General features: G+C 34.7%; 1 long non-coding RNA gene across 2 annotated transcripts; it reads right to left on the bottom strand.

Moving 5' to 3' along the window:
- Positions 1–13,070: 13,070 nt before the first annotated feature.
- LOC113292145 lies at positions 13,071–15,823 on the bottom strand. 2 transcript variants are annotated; one of them, XR_003331703.1, is made up of 3 exons: positions 14,469–15,823; positions 13,742–13,825; positions 13,094–13,215 (listed from the first exon to the last, which is right to left on the bottom strand). It is a non-coding gene; the product is annotated as an uncharacterized LOC113292145 (long non-coding RNA). The 2 variants fall into 2 exon arrangements; XR_003331701.1 differs by lacking the exon at positions 13,742–13,825 and having other exon boundaries at positions 13,071–13,215.
- Positions 15,824–23,713: the final 7,890 nt, after the last annotated feature.

Genomic DNA, 23,713 nt, shown 5'->3' with positions numbered 1-23,713 from the left:
ACTTCATTGGGATTTGTGAAGCCAGGTCCAGTTATATTTTATCTTGATAACTTGAGTATCCTGATCTTGTTCGATTGTTGATTTATCACTTGAACAAGATAGATAGAAATCACAAAGTTGTCTTCGTCTCAACTTTGTGTTCCGCAAATTTTATACTTGTGAGGTGAATAATAATCTAGGTTTCACTTCGGGTTGCATAAGTCTGGATTTTGAGGATAGTTAGACTTTGGTTAAATTGCTATCGATTTTCATCACCTTGATCCTACGTTTGATTTGATCATCCTTTTTGATCGTAATCAGGAAATTAATTATATAGGCTTAATCTGTGGGAGGAAGATTTGGTTTAAAGTCTTCAATTAAGTTGAAGCAACTCTTACTTAGTGTGACGTCATCTAAGGGAATCGGTTTTGCGGAGTCCTGCTGGGATTCAAGAGGCGTAATGAGTGCGACTATACCTGAATCAGTGGGATACTGAGTTCGGACTCAACTACATTCCAGACCGAAGTTAATTGGTAGTATTCTAGTGTATGTAGCGTCTTAATACAGTTTGGAGTTCAATCTGGACTAAGTCTCGGGGTTTTTCTGCATTTGCGGTTTCCTCGTTAACAAAATTTCTGGTGTCCGTGTTATTTCTTTTTCTGCATTATATTGTGTATATTTCTAATTGAAATACACAGGTTGTGCATTGATCAATCACAGTACACACGTCCGAACTAGTTTGTTGGACAAGACTTGATTGATCCTGGGACATTGTTCTTTGGTGCCGTCCAAGAAATCTCTTTGTAATTAGGTTCACAGATTCAATTCTGTAAATGTTCTAACAACAAGAGAGATAGAGATATAACTCTAGACACTTTCCTTGATTGAGTTTTAACTCTCGGAGTTGTGTTGATTTTTTCCATACAGATTTCCTACGAAAAAGTTAGTGGTGTATTTTGGTACCCCCAGTGTTTTCAGTAATCATATCAAGTAGCTTCGAGTTTTGGAACTAAAATATGACAACCAACTTGACAAACAGCGCTTGTTGGGTTCAACTGAGCAATGCTCTAACCATCTCCCATATTATCAATTTTAGTGACCAAACTCTTTATATATGGAGAATACAAGAATTAAAAAATAAAGATATTATATTACATAACAATCTCTTAAGTCTATCTTTGTACGCTTGATTCCAAATTTCAACAACACAAAGTTCTGTAAATATTTATAAAATAATTGTCGATGTTGAAACATTTGAATAACAAAAACTTTACTCCCCCTAAAGGTAATCTACGCATATATTCAATCATAACATATTTGTTATGCAGTTCCATCGTATGTAATACTACGCAGCATGACATGTTTCTCCCCCTTGATGAATGCTTTACTCTTTTCTGTTTAGATGTATATCTTTTAGCGCATATATCCTTTCTCAATGATTATAAGTCACTATATAGTATATATATATATATATATATATATATTTCTTACTCTTTTTGTCACAAAAATTAAAAAAGGACGAAAAATACAACAAGCATTTTGAAATTACCCTCAAGTTCATAAGAATTCGATAGAATGTATAAAAGCTTAAGAAAATTGAAGGTCTAACATACCATTTTTTTATAAGCACCACTAAAATCTGAACTACCTAAGTAATTTTTTTTATCCTCTTACCAAGGAACAATTACCCGAAGTAACTTTCCTTTATTTCGATAAGCCAAACTAAGACCATAATTAACCTAGTTACTTATCAGGATCCAATTATACAAAAATAATTGTACCATGTTTCAATAAACTAAACTAGATAATTAGTTTCTTGTCAGGAATCATAATTAATTTAAAATATTTCAACGCACAAAAATTAATGTCAGAATTAACTTAATTTTTATAACTAGAAAAGCAATTAACTAAAGCAATCATTCCCTAACTTCGATAAGACAACTAAAATCATAATTGATCTTGTTACTTATCAGGAAAAAGATTATCAGAAATAAATTTTCCCTCGATTTCCACAACCATGCTCCCCAGAAAGAATAATCATTAAGCGCAACTTCAAAGTAGAGTTCTCCCCCCATATATGTTATTCCTTGCAAAACAAAAGAATCACACAAAAATGATCTTTATCAGAGAAAGATAAAAATATTTTAACCATCATATGTATGTCGAATATAAAATTTATAGAACATAAATCGACATTAGTAAGTAATTCTAATTGTGAGGTTGTTAGAGCACTGATCGGTCGAACTCGCAAGCGTTGCTATCTCAAGCTTGTTTATCAAGTTTAGTTGCCAAAACTATAAGTCTTGATTTCTAGTCTACTTATAGCTAAGTCTCATATTAGGATGGAAAATGTAGTTGAGCATTAGACTTCACGGCGTTCATCAATTGAAGACGAAGAACTACTAAGGGGAGCTTGTGGAACTTCATCAACAAAAGGTATGTGGAGACTTGAACTCATAAATCACTCAAAAGTCTATCTACTCTATCTCATATTTGAGACAAAAGTCGTATAGCTACATAGACTTCAATTATGCACATTTCATATTTCGAGCTGAGTTTAACTCGCTTACATATTCTGGAAATATTTGTTGGTAAGCTTTCTCTTTAACCAAGTTCATCTTATATTCTTGACGAAAGTCAAAAGATGATCATGTGAAAATCGTCCGTTAACATCTTACATGATTTGTGTGAGACAGTCATTTGATGTAGACTCGGAATATTTCGTATTGATCATTCGATCACTTGAAATTGCTTTGAAGCTAACAGTTTGTGTGAGACAGCTATCGTCGTCTTCCGAGAATGTTTTAATGGTTCAAATGAGAGTTTAGAACAATTGGATATAAGAACAGTATGCGTACTTCCATATGTGTAATCCAAGTCCAAGAACCATGGTATGCATACCCGTGTGCGTACTGTTTGGTTTAGTAAAGGTCCGGGAACTAAGTACGCATACCGGTACGCGTACTGGCGTGAGGTTCAAGTTCCGGGACTTTAATGAGTTTGTGTACCCGTTTGCATACTGGCGAACCCAAACTTAATCCGGCCACTAAGGTATGCGTACCCCTTTGCATACTTGAGTGGGTTATGTTCTAAAATCGGTTTGTTCATGAACTAATACATCTATATAATAAGGAATGCAATCTTTTGCAAATCGTGGCTATAATGTTCATGACTTGATTCGAGTGAATAAAAATCGATTTTGCTTCAATTGTGTCTTGTGTACTTGTATGAGAATATAAAAAATTGAACAACTCTAGAACTAGTTTCATTTGAGTCATTTGAACTAGTTATGGTTAAGATGAATAAGGTTGATATGAAAGTGTTCATATGACTAACTTCGGTTAACTATTTTTGAGCCAACAAAGGTGTACACGTTTAGGTACGGTTACTCATATATAAATGAAGTCACTTTTCATTTGTGTGTAACAAGCTAAGTTCGATCTAACGGTTGAAAGATATTAGCTTGAGTCTAATCAAGTTTTCATTTAATTGTGAATATGGAATGCTTTGTTACCAAGGTAACATTGATTGCGAACCCTGATTTGAAGATTATATAAAGGAGAACTCTAGCAACTGGGAAACCTAATCCCTACACCTCATGTGTGATACTAGTTGCCAGTAGAGTCGATTCTCCTTTAACCTTAGGTTTTTCCAAAACCCTGTAGGTTAACGACTTTAGGACTTCATTGGGATTGTGAAGCCAGACCCAACTATTTTCTCTGTAGTTGCGTGTTCTGATCTTGTTGTTTTATATCGTGATTAAATATTATCTTCTCTAAAATTTGCTCGAGATTTAATCTCCGATAGGCAAGATAAAAATTAGTCTCAAACATCTTCGTCTCATCATTTGTGATTCCACAATATCTTGTTTCGCTACCATACGATTAATATTATTGTGACGTGATTGATATTTGTAGGTTGTTTTTCGGGAATATAAGTCTGGTATATCAATTGGTTCATGTTCACCTTGATTTATCAAAAGACGGAACAAAACTCATAGGTATATATGTGGGAGACATATTTATCTATCCAATAGACTTCTCTGTGTGAGATAAATTGGTTTATCAAGTCTTCGACTTTGGGTCATAGCAATTCTTAGTTGTGGGTGAGATCATCTAAGAGAATCAAGTGCGTAGAGTCCTGCTGGGATTCAGGGACGTAAGGAGCGCAACTGTACCTTGATCAGTGTGAGATTGGTTAGGGCTCAACTAAATTCCAGTCTGAAATTAACTTGGAGTAGGATAGTGTCTGTAGCGGCTTAATACAGTGTGGTGTTCAAATATGGGCTAGGTCCCGGGGTTTTTCTGCATTAGCAGTTTCCTCGTTAACAAAACTTCTGGTGTCTATGTTATTTCTTTTCCGCATTATATTTGTTTATATAATTGAAATATCAAAGGTTGTGAGTAAGTTCAATCAATTGTGAATCCAACCTTTGGTTGTTGATTAAATTGACTGACACTTGGATATTGGTGTTTGATACCGTCCAAGTTATTTCTTTTATTCAATCGGGCTCGCAAATTCCTATTCGTTTGATTGCATATTGAATTGAGAAATTAAGATATAACTCTTTGATATACTTTTCTTAAGATTGAGTCTGACTGTCTAGTTGATTCTGTTGAAAGTATATTTTAGTTAGTCCATACAGATTTTTAAGCGAAATATTGGGTGTGGTTGTTAGACCCCCGCTCTTTCAATTGGTATCAGAGCAGGCAAACACACTTAATCACAAGTCTGTGTTTGTAGCGATCTGATTCTATGGGCAGTAGTGATATCTGAGAAAAAAGCATCATCAGAAATAAAAGTTCTGTTTCCATGAAATTTATTAAAGAGAAAGATTTTTCAATATCAAATATATATGAACATAGTGTTCCAACGAAACAGACGTGCATTGACAAGTGTCTTCCCGATTACCTGTCTAACGAGTCTGACTCTGTTGATGAAGGGGAAGCAGCCAAAGAGAGTGAACTGATTCTAAATCTTGTAGAATCCAGGATGATGGAATCAATCGGTTTAAACACAACGTCAATGCACTCATCAGTATAGTAAAATATCGTGACTCTAAATTAAAGGATCTTAGCGAAGAAAACGCTGATGTTTGTGTCTCATGAACCTTACTCGAGGCGAAACTCAAGAAGGATGCCTTGGAAATTGAACATCTTTTGAGTAAATTCCCTATTCAAGGATGTTCTAAAGAGTCCACTATACCAATATACTTCTGTCCCAACTGAAAATTCAGTTCCAGAAGCAAAATCGCAGTCCCTTCCGATTGGAAAAGATGTGCCTGTATCTTCCTCTAATCAAGGAATCTCCACATCACACGGAAGGAAGAAATTTCCCAACGATTGTGTTAAGTCTGTTAACTCTAATCACTCAGGTGATCAGAAAGTGTGTCTCTTTTGTGATTCAAAAGGACATGTTGAACAAATGAGGAAATCAAGGTTGAATGACAATTCTATTGTTCGACTTCAACATACCTTAGATTTAATTCTCAAATGTGTAACTGACATTCGTATGTCTAAACCAATTGGTTTTAGTACTCACCCTGTGAATCCTATCAGGAAAGTCAGTTCGATTTGTTCCTCGAATGTTCATGCATGTAACAGTAATCTAAACACGATTCGTCCAAGAAGAGATCAAGGATCTTCTTCGGCTAAAAAGGGAGATAATTCTATTATTGATGCGAATAAGGTTTCAGGAGAAGGAATGAAAAGTGGAGGTATGAAGGACAACCTAAATATGATAATTGAAGGATACAAGGTTCTTATCAAAAGGCTGTCAAAATCCTCCACACAAACCTCTTCTGGTAAGGATTCTAACTTAGTCACATATTTTCATGACAGTAAGTTTTATGATGTTTTTTCACGTCAAAAGGAATTTATCCTAGAATTGGAAGGAAAAAAAAACTCAATCGTGAACACCATTCATTTAAATGAGCTTGGGGCTCATACTTGTGCTAATTAATCATAAGGGTTGAATGCTTACTCATAATTCATAAAAATCCTATTGAGTAGGATTTGTTAATAATCAGGTATACTTTTAGCAAAATGCTTTCTGATTAGTTGAGATATTTAGTTATCGTCCATAGCTAAACTATTGTCCACAGACAGCTTTACCTAAGTATTGGTTGTGTCTCGAGAATTTCTTCGATTGTCTTCTTTTTGTTTTTGAAAAAGATTTTTTTTATTTTTTTGCAACTATGTTGCCTGCTACTCTTGTGCTCTAAATTATTTCTCAATAAAGATATAAAATTTGTTGAGCCAAAAATTTGTGAAAGAAAATCTTCACGTAGCAAAATTATACTGTTTTTCTTACCTTGCAAAAAAGGAACGTTTCGTTTTGGTTTTGTTTTTATCTTGGGTTCGGATTGTGTTCGTACGTGTACCCATGTCTTACTTTTCACGAACTTCCTTTAGAAACCCTAAAAGTTACCATCCCTAAGAAACCATTTAAATACCAAACCTATTGAGTCACGTACGCATACTCTAGATTATTGTCTTTTTATCAAGAATGTCTTCACCTTCTCGCACTGGTGGTTTGCAAGAGGTTTTCTTGATAAAGGTATCAGTTTTGAGTCCAAAGGGAGGAAGAAAAGAACCCTAGTAGAAGATGATGATCAAAATCTTGATGCCTCATGCTACTATGCCCATACTCATCAGGATGTTGAGAATGAGGATATGGTTTCTGCTGAAGTGGTTCATGATTTTTCTAAATACTTTGAGGAAGCAAAACTGCAACTTGTTGATACTATGAAGGGTATAGATGTGTTAAGAACTTAGTTGAAAATGGTTAATTCAGACCTTGTTCTCATGAAGACACATGTTAAAGATTTTCTCAATGAGGATATCTTCTTTGAAGAAGCAGTGGATGTTGTCAATCACGAGCTCAAAGGACTCAAGACTCATGGGGGTTCCGGAAGTGATCTTTGATTCCGTTCATGATCGGTTTTATTGGTTTAGGAGTATTTTAATTTATGCTTGCTGTCTTTATTTTGTCTAGTAAACTTCTTATGAGAATTTATTCTTGTGGTTTAAGAAGGATAACTAGGGTTGTGAATAACCATTATTGTGAGTACACATAGCTATTTCCAACGATTTTTATCTTGCAATGTTTTCGGATTTATCTATTTAAATTCTAAAGTTTATTTGGAAGATGATTTTTTGCAGTACTATCTTTATAGTTTTATATATTACAACTTATTATGAGATATGTGTATTTGCGTCCGTGAACTATGATTGTCCCATATTTGCTCAAAGTTAAGTCTATCATATGTCTTTATGAAAATATCAATAAAAGATAGAATGAACTTTCGATAACAAAAGCTAAGCCTATTATGTCATTATGAATATATTGATGGAATATAGGATGAACTTTTGTTTACAAAGATTAAGTCTATTACATGTCTCTATGCAAATATTAAGGAAAAATAGAATGAATATTTTAATATTCTGCAGTATTGGTCTTTCTCTGATCCACATCTTTGTGTAAGTATTGTACGGCTCCATAAGTTCTCTTATATTGAACATTTCCTATTAAATTAATCATGGGTTCTCATGTGGTTAATTTAATTGAGTATTTTGGATACAAATTCATGTTTCATGTGATCTGTTAATGTCCAAAGAAATTCTTATTTTATTGTGAAAGTAAGGTCGCTCTTGTTGTTCTTTCGGGAATGACATTTAATGGGAGAGAGTTCTTAATTGAACTTGTGCTTAATTGCCACATCTTTGTGGGGAGTGCGGCTGTGGAATATTGTAGGAGTTTTCTTGTATCTTTATAAACTCCTTGGTGAATACACTAGTTTCGGCTATGTGAAATCATCGAAACAAAGTTGATATGTTCCCTTTCGATCATGAAGTATCTCTATGCAAATTTCATTAGGATCACATTATGTTTCGTACATTTGCTAATTTATATTGACAAAAAGGGGGAGAATTAATGTGTAGTTCACACTACAAATACATATGGTTTACGGATCATTATGTAAGGGGAAGTGGTATTCATGAGAGATGAAGTATTGGCTAGGGGGGGTGATACATATCACCATAGTATTATTGCCAAAGTTGTGATACAATTGAACTTTGATGTTGTGTAATAATACTATGACATTGTATAACAATGATTGAGATCTACTGTTTTCTCATTGTTATAGCTACGAATCTTCAACAACTATGATGCTGAGTTGAACACATTCAGAATCACCAGAGTACTTGGAAGTGACGAAGATGTCGAGTAATGTTGAAGAACCAAGGAAATCAAGCATTTGGATTGAGAGCTACAAAGTTTATTTATTTTGTATTCCATATGTATTGATAGTTTTGTCACTAAAATTGACAAAGGGAGAGATTGTTAGAGCACTGCTCGGTCGAACTCGCAAACGTTGTTATCTCAAGCTTGTTTGTCAACTTTAGTTTTCAAAACTATAAGTCTTGATTTCTAGTCTACTTATAGCTAAGTCTCGGATTAGGATAGAAAGTGTAATTGAGCATTAGATTTCACGGCGTTCATCGATTGAAGACGAAGAGCTACTAAGGGGAGCTTGTGGAACTTTATCAACAAAAGGTATGTGGAAACTTGAACTCATCTATCATTCAAAAGTCCATCTACTCTATCTCCTATTTGAAACAAAAGCCGTATAGCTATATAGACTTCGATTATGCACATTTGAAGGAGTACGCGATAACCATTAAAAAATAATAGTTTCTCTCTCATGGTCAAGATGGCCGACGCATTTACCATGGTCAAGAAAACACAAATCCTGCATATCACCAATGTATAATTTACGATATTCATTCTGTGTTGGAGTAAACACTTGGTAATTTGATATCTTGAATCATCACAGTGTCAGCTTAATACAAAATCGAAAGACAAATATATGTTTGGCTCGATATTCTAAGTTTTTATTTTTCTCTTATCAACTCATCAATAATCGACCATCTATACAACTCAATTCCTTTATAAAACCCCATTATTCTCTTACTAGAATTTTTTATGTGTGTAACGCCTTCCGCTAATGGATCATCAAGCACCTCCACCACCAACCAATGCATGGCAACCTCCAACTGCAGTAAAAGCATCATCAACACTAGTCATCTTTACTACCATGCCTGCATCAGTCTCTCTCGAAAATCAAAAATTAATCAAGTCCGAATACAACTCACAAACCCCAAAATTCACCCCCCTTCTAAACCTTCTCAATTCCCTGCAAAAATAACTTCTTCTTCAGCAAATTCCTCAGCTTCCAACTCTTTATTCTCAACACAATCAATTTCAACTAAAAAAGGAAAGCAATAGATAAAATACAAACACAACCTTTTCTTCAAAAGGAGGAGACCACCCAGACCAAGAATCTACCCCAAGAGCAAAACCCCAAAATTTCTTACACAAGAAAAAAATTATAATAATCACCCAACACAGAATCTCCATCCAACATCCACTCTAGTGATAAAAAAGGAAACGACAGTTTTCCAACTAAGAGAAAGAATGATAAATCCCATGCAATCACATGAAAGTCATCGCGGTAACAATTATAGCGGGATATTTCACTTTCTAAGGTCTCAAACAAGCTTTGAAGAAACACTGGAGCCTTATTGCACTCAAAAACTTCCAAAGATGGCCAAACACGGATAACAAAGTATACCAAGCCATCATAGAACATCAAAGCGACAAAGAAACGATACTCACAAACAAAACTTGGATTATTGTTATAGCATTGCTCGGTCGAACTAGCAAGCGTTGCTATCTCAAGCTTGTTTGTCAAGTTTAGTTGCCAAAACTATAAGTTTTGATTTCTAAACTACTTATAGCTAAGTCTCGGATTAGGATAGTAAGCGTAGTTGAGCTTTAGACTTCACGACGTTCATCGAATGAAGACGAAGAACTACTCAGGGGAACTTGCGGAACTTCATCAACAAAAGGTATGTGGAGACTTGAACTCATCTATCACTCAAAATTATATCTACTTTATCTCCTATTTGAGACAAAAGTCGTATTCCTATATAGACTTCAATTATACACATTTGATATTTCGAGCCGAGTTTATCTCCCTTATCTATTTCTCGAAATATGTCTTGGTAAGCTTTCGCTTTAACCAAGTTTATCTTGTATTCTTGACGAAAGTCAAAAGATGATCATGTGAAAATCGCATGATAACATCTTACATGATTTGTGTGAGATAGTCATTTAATGTAGACTCGGAATGTTTTGTATTGATCATTTGATCACTTGAAAATTGCTTTGAAGCTAATAGTTTGTGTGAAACAGCTATTGTCGTCTTCTGAAAATGTTCCAATGGTTGAAATGAGAGTTTAGAATAATTGGATATAAGCACAGTATGTGTACTTGCATATGTGTAATCCAAGCCCGGGAACCATGGTATGCATACCCGTATGTGTACTGATTGGTTTAGTAAAGGTCCGGGAACTAAGTACGCATACCGTTACGCGTAATAGCGTGAGGTTGAAGTTCTGAGACTTTACTGAGTTTGGTGGTATGCGTACCCATTCACATACTGGCGAACCCAAACTTAGTCCGGCCACTAAGGTATGCGTACCCGTTTGCATACTTGAGTGGGTTATGTTCTAAAATTGGTTTGTTTATGAACTAATATATTTATATAATAAGGAATGCAATCTTTTGCAAACCGCGGCTATAATGTTCATGACTTGATTCGAGTGAATCAAAATCGATTTTGCTTCAATTGTGTCTTGTATACTTATATGAGTATATAAACAATTGAACAACTCTAGAACTAGTTTCATTTGAGTCATTTGAACTAGTTATGGTTAAGAAGAATATGGTTGATATGAAAGTGTACATATGGCTAACTGCGGTTAACTATTGTTGAGCCAACAAAGGTGTACACACTTAGGTACAGTTACTCATATCTAAAAAAGGTCACTTTTCATTTGTGTAGCTAAGTTCAATCTAACGGTTGAAATATATTAGCTTTAGTCTAATCAGGTTTTCATCTAACGGTGAATATTGAATATTTTGTTACCAAGGTAACATTGATTGCGAACCCTGATTTGAAGACTATTTAAAGGAGAACTCTAGCAACTGGGAAACCTAATCCCCACACCTCCTGTGTGATACTAGTTGCGACTAGATTCGATTCTCCTTTAACCATAGGTTTTTCCATAACCCTGTAGGTTAACGACTTGAAGACTTTATTGGGATTGTGAAGCCAAACCCAACTATTTTCTCTGTAGTTGGGTGTTTTGATCTTGCTGCTTTCTATCGTGATATCTTCTCTAATATTTGCCCGAGATTTAATCTCCGATAGGCAAGATAAAAAGTAGTCACAAACATCTTCGTCTCATCGTTTGTGATTCCACAATATCTTGTTTCGCTACCATACGATTAAGATTATTGTGACGTGACTGATATTTCTAGGCTGTTCTTCGGGGATATAAGTCTGGTATATCAATTGGTTCATGTTCCCCTTTACTTATCAAAAGATGGAACAAAACTCATAGGGTACATCTGTGGGAGACAGATTTATCTATCCAATAGACTATTCTGTGTGAGACAGATTGGTTTATCAAGTCTTCGACTTTGGGTCGTAGCAACTCTTAGTTGTGGGTGAGATCAGCTAAGGGAATCAAGTGCGTAGAGTCCTGCTGGGATTCAGAGATGTAAGGAGCGCAACTGTACCTTGATCAGTGTGAGATTGGTTAAGGCTCAACTACATTCCAGACCGAAGTTAACTTGGAGTAGGCTAGTGTTTGTAGCGGCTTAATACAATGTGGTGTTCAAATCTGGACTAGGTCCCGGGGTTTTCTGCATTTGCAGTTTCCTCGTTAACAAAACTTTTGGTGTCTGTGTTATTTCTTTTTCACATTATATTTATTTATATAATTGAATTATCACAGGTTATGCGTAAGTTCAATCAATTGTGAATCCAACCTTGGTTGTTGATTAAATTGATTGACACTTGGATATTGGTTTTTGATACCGTCCAAGTTATTTCTTTTATTCAATCGGGCTCGCAAATTCCTATTTGTTTGATTGCAGATTGAGTTGAGAAATTGAGATATAACTCGTTGATATACTTTTCTTAAGATTGATTCTGACTGTCTAGTTGATTCTCTTGAAAGTATATTGGGATTAGTCCATACAAAATTCTAAGCGTAATATTGGGTGTGGTTGTTAGACCCCCGCTTTTTCAGAGGTAATCGTTTAGGCATCTCTATAATCTTTTGTAGAGAGTAAGTAATTCTAATTATTGGGGTTTTTATCCCTGAAGATCCGTCATAAGCAAACAAATTTCCATTGCCTTGATTATATATCTTTCTGAAGCAAATCAATAGGCCATCCGTTAGAGGAATAATAGTTAAAAGTATTCACTACTGCTAAAAAAACTCTGAGGACTGTAAAGGGAGTGTGTGGATCACGTTGGATCGCGGAAGTATGAACACGACTAAAGTTGAATTGCTCGGAAGGTCGATTCGGTCTCAACTACATTCTAGTTCTACGTCTGATAGTATGTTAGTGCTTGTAGCGGATTTATATAATGCAGTATGAAGTTTTGCTTAAGAAATTTCCAAATGATCAACTTGAAAGAAAAATAGTTCTTGAATAATAAATTATTTTCAACTAAGATTTTGAAGGATATAGAACATTCATTGCTTGAATCATATTTCTAGAGTTTAACCAAGACAAGCTTGAACTCGAAAGTTATTCTTCGAATTATTAAATCTACTAAAATCATATGACATAGTCTCATAATATAGAATGGTAAATGCCGTGAGTAAATAAGGTGGTTCAGTCTTCACATACCTCTTTGTCGATGAAGCTCTTGCAAATGTCTTCTTTTGTTCTCCAGTCTTCAATTTTCGAAGGTTATTCCATGTAGTCTGATATTCAACTACCATACTCTAATCCTAGTTCGAGACTTGACCATAGTAGACTAGACATGAAGATATAGTTTTGCACATCTAATGTAGCGAGCCCAAAGCTAGCAGCTGACTAATCCAAGAGATTAACTAAATAAAGAGGCACTACGAATCTAATTCAAAATAGTTAAAACTTTCAATTAAGAAATCTTCTACAAAATTTAACCCAAAACTAGCCCCGCTCAGAAATATATATACAAAAACTTCTCTCAAATGATATATATACAATAGTCATTTGGTTTACAAATATAATATGCAACATAATAAACATAACCGAAGTAATCTAACAAACGGACTCAACTCCTCGAAGCTTTCGATGTGCAACTCTGATCTGTATCTGAAACTGAAAGTGGGAATGGGTGAGCACATCATCCCTAAAAGGAGTGTCACGCAGGAATAACATTTAACTTTAAAGAAATCATGAGCAAGATTTGGAAACAACTCATGTTTTCCCAAACATCAAAGTGACTAAGTCACTGGAAATGCACAAACATGTATATGGACAAACGCCTTCTTCAAACAATATATATTAGTGATGCCGGGTTTTTCCACACCTACATAACTATATTGATGCCGGGTTGTTCCACACCTAATAAGCATAAAAGCTGAATTCATGTGGATATAAAATATGGAGGAGCGCATCCTATATACCACACTTGGAAATTCTCATTTCCCATTACAATTCATAATGACGACAAACATTACAAGTCCTTTCCAATTCATGGAAAGATTCAAAGAATCAACAGAATAATCATAACACAAATTAAACAATGCATGAAAAGCACGAACAGACAATGCGTGAGTTTGTTAAACATAAATTTTTGTAAAAGAAACAAACAATGGTTTCAAAAGAGTTAAAGTATACCCACATCTCTTGATGACAAGCCACGCCTACCTCGAGATCCACGATCCAATGGTTCATCCTTGAATCGATCGATGTTAATACAAACTAACTGTTAATCACACAAGAATTCTAAGAGTCTAGCTAAAATGGCTCACACAAGAATTATACAAGTCTATCTAATGGTTCTAAGCCCATTTATGACTTTACATCTTTTCATCCTCTACCTTTAACATAACCAAGGTTTACTAATTCAATTAGATTGATTCTGTAATCTATTAGCAAGTCTTACGGATATCTACAACTTTGTAGAAGGAGCTAAAGGTCAATTCAGACCACAGAGGTCCAATTCATCAACATAAGATAACTAGTCATAAACTCAAGTTCTCTAAACAGGCCAATTAACTAAGGTCCAGTCCATCTGAGTCAACTAACAATCACCGGTCAACTAACAGTCAACATCTAAGTCTAGGTCAAAGTTCAGCCATATGTCAAGTCAACGGGTTAAGGTCTGGTCAACTGACTCAGACCGATTCAACTCAGGCTAACAAGGGTAACTCGACTCAGTCAGATGCACTAGGGCTGACTGGGATGACTAGCAGGCCATTGCATAGGCCAAAAACTCAAACACAGCTTCACTTTAATTCTAACACTTACAACTCTAACTCAAGTTCGACTCCAAACTACTTATTGCATCAATTCATTGAATCTTAAAACAAACTTCATAATCAAATACAATTACAAACACCGGTTACCTGCAATTGCAGTTCCAAGCTTTACAGCAACACTAATTGCAATTCTATAATCAACACCAAAGCCAATTACAGTCACCTTCAATTACTTTCTCTAGTTCACATAGCCTTAATCCATTCATTTAAACTTGCAATCCATTTAGAATCAACACTACTACCAAACTCAGTTACACCTTCCCCGCCTGCAACTACAACAACTCTCACAACAGCAACACCACCACCAGATTATCTCCAACTCCAACTGCAACTTCTCAACTATGTTCAAAGCGATATCTACAAACACTCTTCCATTCTAAATCAAACCAACATCACCTGAATCTCCACTTCAGCACAGCAATAGCTCCAACTTCACATCTGTGATTACTCAATTCCTCTACATTCTCTTCTTAAACAAAGCCACCACAACTCTTCTTCATGTAACTCAATTTTAACAGTAAACGTAGCTCATACATCTAATCCATGTTTCAACATCTCAATTCAATATCACTATCCATAATTTCAACTTCAATCTGCACTCAAACCAACCAACAACTCAGTTTAACCAATTTCATTACCACCACCAGTACAGACATTCTCAGACCTCCACTATTATTCAAATCCCCTGTAATTCAACCAAAACCGAAACTACAACCACAATTATATAAATTTCACACAGCGCGACCCATAATATCCAACTTTTCTTCTATCTCAAGAAAAATATTCAAACACCAGGATTCTATATTCTAGATTAAGAAAGAACAGACCCTAATTCCTCTTGAATCAAAATTGAACTTCATACAACCATTTCTACTCAAATCAGAAATAAACCCAAGATTAATTACTCAATCAATTAATCAGATTCACAAAACTTAATTTTCAAATCAGAAGAACCGTAATTTACCTTTTCTTTCCGATTCACCTTTAGAACAGCTTCACTTCATCGATTCAGTATTAATCCTCAATTCTTCATCCATTAACAACTCAGTTCACCTCTCAATTCAAACCAAACCTTAATTTCCCAATTACTCTTATTAATCTCAGGCCTAAGATGAAACCCTAATTCTTCAATCAACATAACAACTTCAAAACCGTAATTAAACCTCAACCCCTCTGATCTTCCTCCAGCAGCCACCTAATTACCCTATAATTCCATACGAATTTCAATTAAAGAATTTACAAACCCTAACTTCAGCTACCACATCGTCAACCCCATCTTCTCCTCAGCTCAAACAATCACCACATCAACAACATGTTCTCCTTAATCTGCTCTCCCTCAATAATTAATTCTCTTAAATGGAATCTCATACTCACCTCTCAGCGTCGGCAGAAGAAGGCAGAGAAGAAAAACTAAAGAGAAGAAAGAAGAAGAAAGAAAGAAAATGAGAGTTATCCTCTCGATGGCTAGAGATAAGGCCAAGAGACATTCTACCAGAACACCCAGCAAGGATAAGGGAAGCCCCAGTCGGTCTAACTACAAAATGACTGTTTTGCCCTTCACACATATTTGATGATTACATCTTCATCTGGTATCCGATCGACACGTTCGAGTAGTCCATTCCACGTAACTTTCCGAGATCTATCTAACGGCACTAGGATCGTATCTAGATCGTTGTTATATTAATTTCTATTAATTAACGTTCGTGTTGAACTAATCTAGTAATTAGCGGCTAAATCGTCTCTTGACTAGTCTAATAGCGTTGACGAGATTGCGGTTCCTTACATCTAACATTGACAACAAGCTCGAGATAGCAAACTTATGAGTTCAACCGAGCGGTACACTAATTTAATTTCTTCTGTTACTCACATATTTGTAGAAAAAGTAACTCAGACGTGACTTATTGGCAAACTAACCCGAAGTGATCCTCAACTTTAATTTTTAATGGATACGCGATGGGCGACGACAGAAGCCCTTTGCCAGTCCATAGATTCTTTAAAAACATAGTCTTATCTAATTTTATTTTATTTTCTTGTCAAGGACACTTAGCAAGATGCATAAAGGGCATTATATATGAGTTCATTAACTTTTATCAGATATCCTACATTTATATTACGGGTAACAGAAATTTGCATATATATCAGTTATGTTAAGATTAACGGGATATTCAATAATTATTCGAAAACCACATCTAAAATAATAGAAAAAAATATTTTATTTTATTGTTTGTGTTTGGTCACTTCTTCTTCTCGTGATTTTATAATTGTAACATCTGATGAATTTGTTGAATTTTTCATGTTTTTTCATCTGGATCAAAATCATCGATGTGTGTAAAAAAAATTAGGTATATGTTAAACACATTTTAGTGTCTGAATTATTCTCAATTTTCTGTAATGTTAGTGCTCGATTTCGTACTTATTATGATGTTTTGTGTGTGTAGGTATTTTTGGAAAAATTGGCTAAAAAAGTATTAAAGGCACCCAGAAGACGTACTAAATGCAACCCTTAAAATTACTAAAGGCACCCTCATTTCAGATAAGGGTACCCAACTTGTTAAATGCACCCAACAAATGAATAAAAACCTCTCTTCTTCTTCATTTTGAAACAGGTTCACGAAATTTATGGGAGATGTTAAAGATTTAACGCAAAGATATCTTCTTGCCTATTATACAAGAAGTTTCATATCTTGAAGTTAAAAGAGATAATATATTTATGAGTTGGTTTTTATTGAAAAGAAGAAAGAGAATCTGGGATTTTATTTAAAATTAAAAAAGATAATATCCCTAGGATTTTATTCTAGCAAATAAAGGAAGATGTGTGATAAATAGAGAAAGAAATTATTCCTGAGATATCTTTCACTAAAGAGAAAATCTGTGGAGTTATGGTAGATATTTGAGAATATATCTATGTACAGATAGGAGTTGGGGGAGAACCACTAGGGGAATACAGAGAGCTTGGGGTTCGAAGAAAAAGAAGTTATAGTTTCCTTTTTATTATTTTCTCTATTTTCACCTCTTGTAAACACTTTTGAGCAATGAAAAATAATTTTTAGCGTGTCGATGATATGAGGACCTAAACCCCATCTCCAGGGAGATGGTGGAAGTTATTCTTTCAATAGTTATGTGGTAAAATTTATTGAAATTAATTTATGCAATTATTTTATGATTATTTACACCAAATAAAAATTGAGTAAATGATTTTTATTAATTAGTGGTGTTTTTTGTTGATGAAGTATGCTAAGTTTAGGGATTTTGATGCTTCATGCTTTCTATTAACAATTGATGTTTTGAAATCTAAAGGTAATAATTTAGAATCACAATTTCCTTTGACTGGAGCCATATTGTCTAGAATTGCATGATAAAAACTAATATTGAATCACATAAATATTGGAGAGCCTTAGCCTCATTACACTCAAACATTTTTCACACCAACTTAATTTACTTTTTTGTTATTTAAGTACTTTAAATTAAATCTAGAACCGGATCTCTGCAAGTCTTAGCGAACCCTTATTACTTAGCACTTTACAAAGCCACGTCAATTTTTGGCACCGCCGACGCGAACTTGTCTTTAGGTTTAGAATTAGATTTAATTTTTAGTTTATTTTATTTGTTCTAGTTTACGTTTTTGGGTATTTGTCTTTTCACTATAGATTTTGGAATTTGGAGCGCAAGAGAAAAATATTTGTCAAAGGTTTTGGTGATCTATTAAAGATTTGGAGTCAAAGACAAAGCGAAAAGAGCAGAAGATTTTTTTTTTAAAAAAAGCGGGAGAGAATTATTTTATTTTCTTAGATTTGGTTTTTATTTTTAGATTTTCTTTTTTAGAAATTGTATTAGGATATCTTATATTTTTGTAATTTTCTTTTTCTTTTGGACATTATTTTTATTTTTAAACCCTAAGGAAGGGTATATTAAATATTAAACTGCACAGGTAAGGACGACAATTACGATATTGTCTCGGCCCCTCGGGTTCGTACACTGATAAAGGAGTCGGTGGCCCGAGTTGACTTCAGCGGTTCATCCCCAGTCTGGAACATGAGGTAATTTTTTCTAAAAACCCGTGAATCCCCTATCAGCGGGTTACTGTCTTCCTTCGTATGCATATATGTTGAGGAGTTTAATACGGTTTTTGATTTATATTAAAGGGCAAGGCCTGATCAAATCAAGATAAGGACTCGGATTTCATCACTGTTTCCTTCTTGCATGCCTTAGGAACACGTAACCTACGTGAACCTATGCCTTAAGATTTTGACTAGAACGAGATCGATAAGGTAACGACTTTGATAGAAAAGTCATTCAAAAGACATATTGGTTTCTCTATTAAGCCTATCTCGAAGTTCATGATAATTACTGTAGGTTGAGCGAGCCGCTCTGTAGCCCAAGGAAATGTTTCCGGTGAGGCGGGGGTGTTCAAGCTCCATAAAGCTTCTCATGTCTCTATTAAACTTACTTTAATTCAGATTGATTCCAGAGAGGTTTGCTGAAATTGTAATGAATTTCCTTTCGAAAGAATAGAAGCTGGTGTAGAAACAATATATGAGAGCCATCATGCTTTTTGTTTGCTAGAATCAATAGGCTTGTTGTGCTGGAGTCAGCCTTGTGTGTGTTTGCTTATAACTTCCCTTCCTTTAGGATTTTTTTTTTTTTTAGTTTTTTCTAGTGTATGCCCGAGGTCATTAGAGAACGGGCTTGGAAAAGAGACATTCTAGGTCGTTTGATTAGTGAAAAACCTAAATTGTCTCTTTTCCAAGACCGTTCTCTAATGACCTCAGGCATACACTAGATAAAACTAAAAGGAAAGGAAAATCCTAAAGGAAGGGAAGTTATAAGCAAACACACACAAGGCTGACTCCACCATAACAAGCCTATTGATTCTAGCAAACAAAAAGCATGATGGCTCTCATAGATTGTTTCTACACCAGCTTCTATTTTTTCAAAAGGCAATTCATTACAATTTCAGCAAACCTCTCTGGAATCAATCTGAATTAAAGTAAGTTTAATAGAGACAGGAAAAGCTCTATGGAGCTTGAACACCCCCGCCTCACCGGCAACATTTCCTTGGGCTACAAAGCAGCTCGCTTAACCTACAATAGTTATCATGAACTTCGAGATAGGCTTAATAGAGCAACCAATATGTATTTTGAACTACTTTCCTATCAAGCTCGTTACCATATTGGTCTCGTTCCAGCAAAAATTTTAAGGCTTAGTTTCACGTAGATTACGTGATCCTAAGGCGGGCAATAAGGAAACGGTGATGAAATTCGAGTCCTTATCTTGATTTGAACGACTTTCCTATCAAGCTCGTTATCCTATCGGTCTCATTCTAGAAATTAAAAACCGTATTCAATTCCTCAACATATATGCATATGAAGGAAGATAGTAACCCGCTGATAGGACATTCACGCGTGTTTATAAAAACTTACCTCTCGTGCCATACGGGGATGAACCACTGAAGTAGACTCGGGCCATCGACCCTTATGTCAGTGTACGAACCCGAGGGGCCGAGACAGAATCGTAACTGTCGTCCTTCCATGTGCAGTTTAATATTTTATATACCCTTCCTTAGGGTTTAAAAATAAAAATAATATCGAAAAGTCCAAAGTCCAAAAGAAAAAGAAAATTTATAAGATATCCTAATACAATTTCTAAAAAGAAAATCTAAAAATAAAAACCAAATCTAAGAAAATAAAATAAATTCTCTCTTTTTTTTAAAAAATTTTTGTTCTTTCGCTCTTTTCGCTTTGTCTTTGACTTCAAATTTTTAATGGATCACCAAAACCTTTGGCAACTCCTTTTTTATTTCGCTCCAAACTCCAAAATCTGTAGTGAAAAGACAAATACCCAAAACGTAAAATAGAACAAATAAAATAAAATCTAAAATTCTAAACCTAACAACAAGTTCGCGTCTGCGGTGCAAAAAAATGATGTGGCTTTGTACAGTGGTAAGCAATAAGGTTTCGTTAAAACTTGTAGAGATTCGATTCTAGATTTAATTTAAAGTACTTAAATAAAGACATTTATACAAAGTTGTTTTGAAAAATGTTTGAGAGTACTGAGGCTAAGGATTCCATCACTCACCATTATTTATGTGATTCAATATTAATTTTTATCATGCAATTCTAGACAATATAGCTCAAATCAAAAGAAATTGTGATTCTTTATTATTGCCTATATTATATTTTCAAAACATCAATTGTTAATCTGAAGCATGAAGCATCAAAATCCCTAAACTAAGCATATTCCATCATGAGAAAACACAACTAATTAATAAAAATCATTTACTCAATTTTTATTCGGTGCAAATAATCATAAAATAATTGCATAAATTAATCAATTTTTTTACCACATAATTAGTGAAAGAATGACTTCATTCGTCGCCCCAGAGATTGGGTTTACCTCCTCATATTGTAGACGCGCTCAAAATTATTTTTCATTGCTCAAAAGTGTTTACAAGAGGTGAAAATAGAGAAAATAATAAAAAGTAAACTACAACTTTTTTTTTCTTCGAAACCCAAGCTCTCCGTATTCCCCTAGTGGCTCTCCCCCAATTTCTATTTATACATAACAGTGGATATATTCTCAAATATCTCTCATAACTCCACCAGATCTTCTGTTTAATGAAAGATATCTCAGGAATAATTTCTTTCTCCATGTATCACACATCTTCCTTTATTTGCTAGAATAAAATCCAGGGCATATTATCTATTTTAACTTCAAGATATGAAACTTCTTGTATAATAGGCAATAAGATATCTTTGCGTTAAATCTTTAAAATCTCCCATAAATTCCGTGAAACTGTTTCAAAATGAAGAAGAAGAGAGGCCTTTATCCATTTGCCGATGTATTTAACAAGTTGGGTGCCCTTATCTGAAATGAGGGTGACTTAAGTAATTTTAGGGGGTTCCTTTAGTACGCCTTTTTGGTGCCTTTAACACCTTTTTAGTCAATTTTTCCACAAAAATGTGTCTAACAAATACCTCCAAATTTATTATATGCTAGTCTTCGAGCAACTATAATCTAAAAAATAAACTAACTCACTGTCACACTTCAAATACATATGGTTTACGGATCATTATGTAAGGGGAAGTGGTTTTCATGAGAGATGAAGTATTGGCTAGGGGAGGGGGGTGATACATACCGCCATAGTATTGTTGTCAAAGTTGTGATACAATTTAACTTTGATGCTGTGTAATAATACTATGATATTGTATAAAAATTATTGAGAGCTATTTTTTTCTCATTGTTATAGCTACGGATCTTCAACAACGATGATGCTGAATTGAATACCTTTAGAAACATTGGAGTACTTGGAAGTGACGTAGATTTCGAGTAATGTTGAAGAACCAAGGAGATCAAGTATTTGGATGAGAAGCTACAAAGTTTATTTGTTTTGTATTCCATATATATTGATACTTTTGTCACTAAAATTGACAAAGGAGGAGATTGTTAGAGCATTGCTCGGTCGAACTCGCAAGTGTTTCTATCTCAAGCTTGTTTGTCAAGTTTAGTTGCCAAAACCATAAGTCTTGATTTCTAGTCTACTTATAGCTAAGTCTCGAATTAGGATAGTAAGTGTAGTTGAGCCTTAGACTCCACGACGTTCAACGATTGAAGATGAAGAACTACTCAAGGGAACTTGTGGAACTTCATCAACAAAAGGTATGTGGAGACTTGAGCTTATCTATCACTTAAAAGTCTATCTATTTTATCTCATATTTGAGACAAAAGTCGTATTGTTATATAGATTTCAATTATACACATTTGCTATTTCGAGCCGAGTTTATCTCGCTTATCTATTTCTCAAAATATGTGTTAGTAAGCTTTCGCTTTAGCCAAGTTCATCTTTACTCGTGACGAAAGTCATGTTGATTATTTCAATAACTTGACAATCGGTTTGATGAAAATAGTTTGTGAATAACAACTATTTTGACATCCTCTAAGAAAGTTTCAATAATTCAAATGAGAGTTTAGAACAAGTAACCATCTTTGGATATAAACATAGTGTGTTCTCACATTTGTGTAAAAGTCCAAAACCGGGAACCCAAAGTATGCGCACCCGTAGGCGTACTGGAGGTTGTTGGAAATCCGAGTGAGTATCCGTACTCGTACGCATACTGGCGGAAGTTTCACGTCCGTGAATTTCTATTGGAGTTTCAAAGAGAAAAACAAACTCAATCCGGTTATTTAAGTACGCGTACCCGTTTGCATACTTAGGTAGGTTACTTTCTAAAGTCGGTTTGTTCATGAACTAAAATATTTATATAATAAGGAATGCAATCTTTGCAAACCATTGCTATAATGTTCATGAATTGATTCGAGTGAATCAAAATCGGTTTTGCTTCGATTGTATCTTGTATACTTCTATGAGATCTAAGCAATTGAAAAACTCTCTAACTAGTTCATTTGAGTCATTTGAACTAGTTATGGTAAAGATGAATAAGGTTGATATGAAAGTGCTCATATGGCTAACCATTGGTTAACTATTGTTGAACCAACTAAGTGTACATGTTTAGGTACGGTTACTCAAACCTAAATGAAGTTACATATCATTTGTGTATAACAATCTAAGTCTGATCTAACGGTTGAAAGATATTAGCTTGAATCTAATCAGGTTTTCATCTAACGGTGAATATTGAATGCTTTGTTACCAAGGTAACTTAGATTAGAAACCCTGATTTGAAATCCATATAAAGGAGAACTCTAGCAACTGGGAAACCTTATCCCCACACCTCCTGTGTTATACTAGTTGTATAAACTAGAGTCGATTCCCCTTTAACCTTAGATTTTTGACAAAACCCTATAGGTTAACGACTTAAAGACTTCATTGGGATTGTGAAGCTAGACCCAACTATTTTCTCTGTAGTTGCGTGATCTGATCTTGCTGTTTCTATCGTGTTTGAGTACAATCGTAAGATTGGATTGAGATTTATATCTCCGATAGGAAAGATATAAAAGTAGTCAGAAACACCTTCGTCTCATCGTTTGTGATTCCACAATATCTTATTCTGTTAATCGATTAAGATTATTGTGAGGTGATTGATAATTCTAGGCTATTCTTCGGGAATATAAGTTCGGGTTATCAATTGGTTCATGTTCACCTTGATTTATAAAAAGACGGAACAAAAAATCGTAGGTATACCTGTGGGGGACAGATTTATCTATTCAATAGACTTTTCTGTGTGATACACATTTGTTTATCAAGTGAAAAGACGAGGGTACTCAAATATACCACAATCTTAAACTTTTCCACCTACAAGTCCTCTTACCGAAAGTGATTGTATATGGACTGAGTCGAGACAATACAACGAATTGGTATTCACACTTTGTGTGATCGT

The sequence above is a fragment of the Papaver somniferum genome, chromosome 1 (assembly GCF_003573695.1).
Source record: "Papaver somniferum cultivar HN1 chromosome 1, ASM357369v1, whole genome shotgun sequence".
NCBI classification, from domain to species: domain Eukaryota; kingdom Viridiplantae; phylum Streptophyta; class Magnoliopsida; order Ranunculales; family Papaveraceae; genus Papaver; species Papaver somniferum.
Note: the sequence above shows the minus strand (reverse complement) of the source record. Positions and strands in the feature narration are given on the sequence as shown.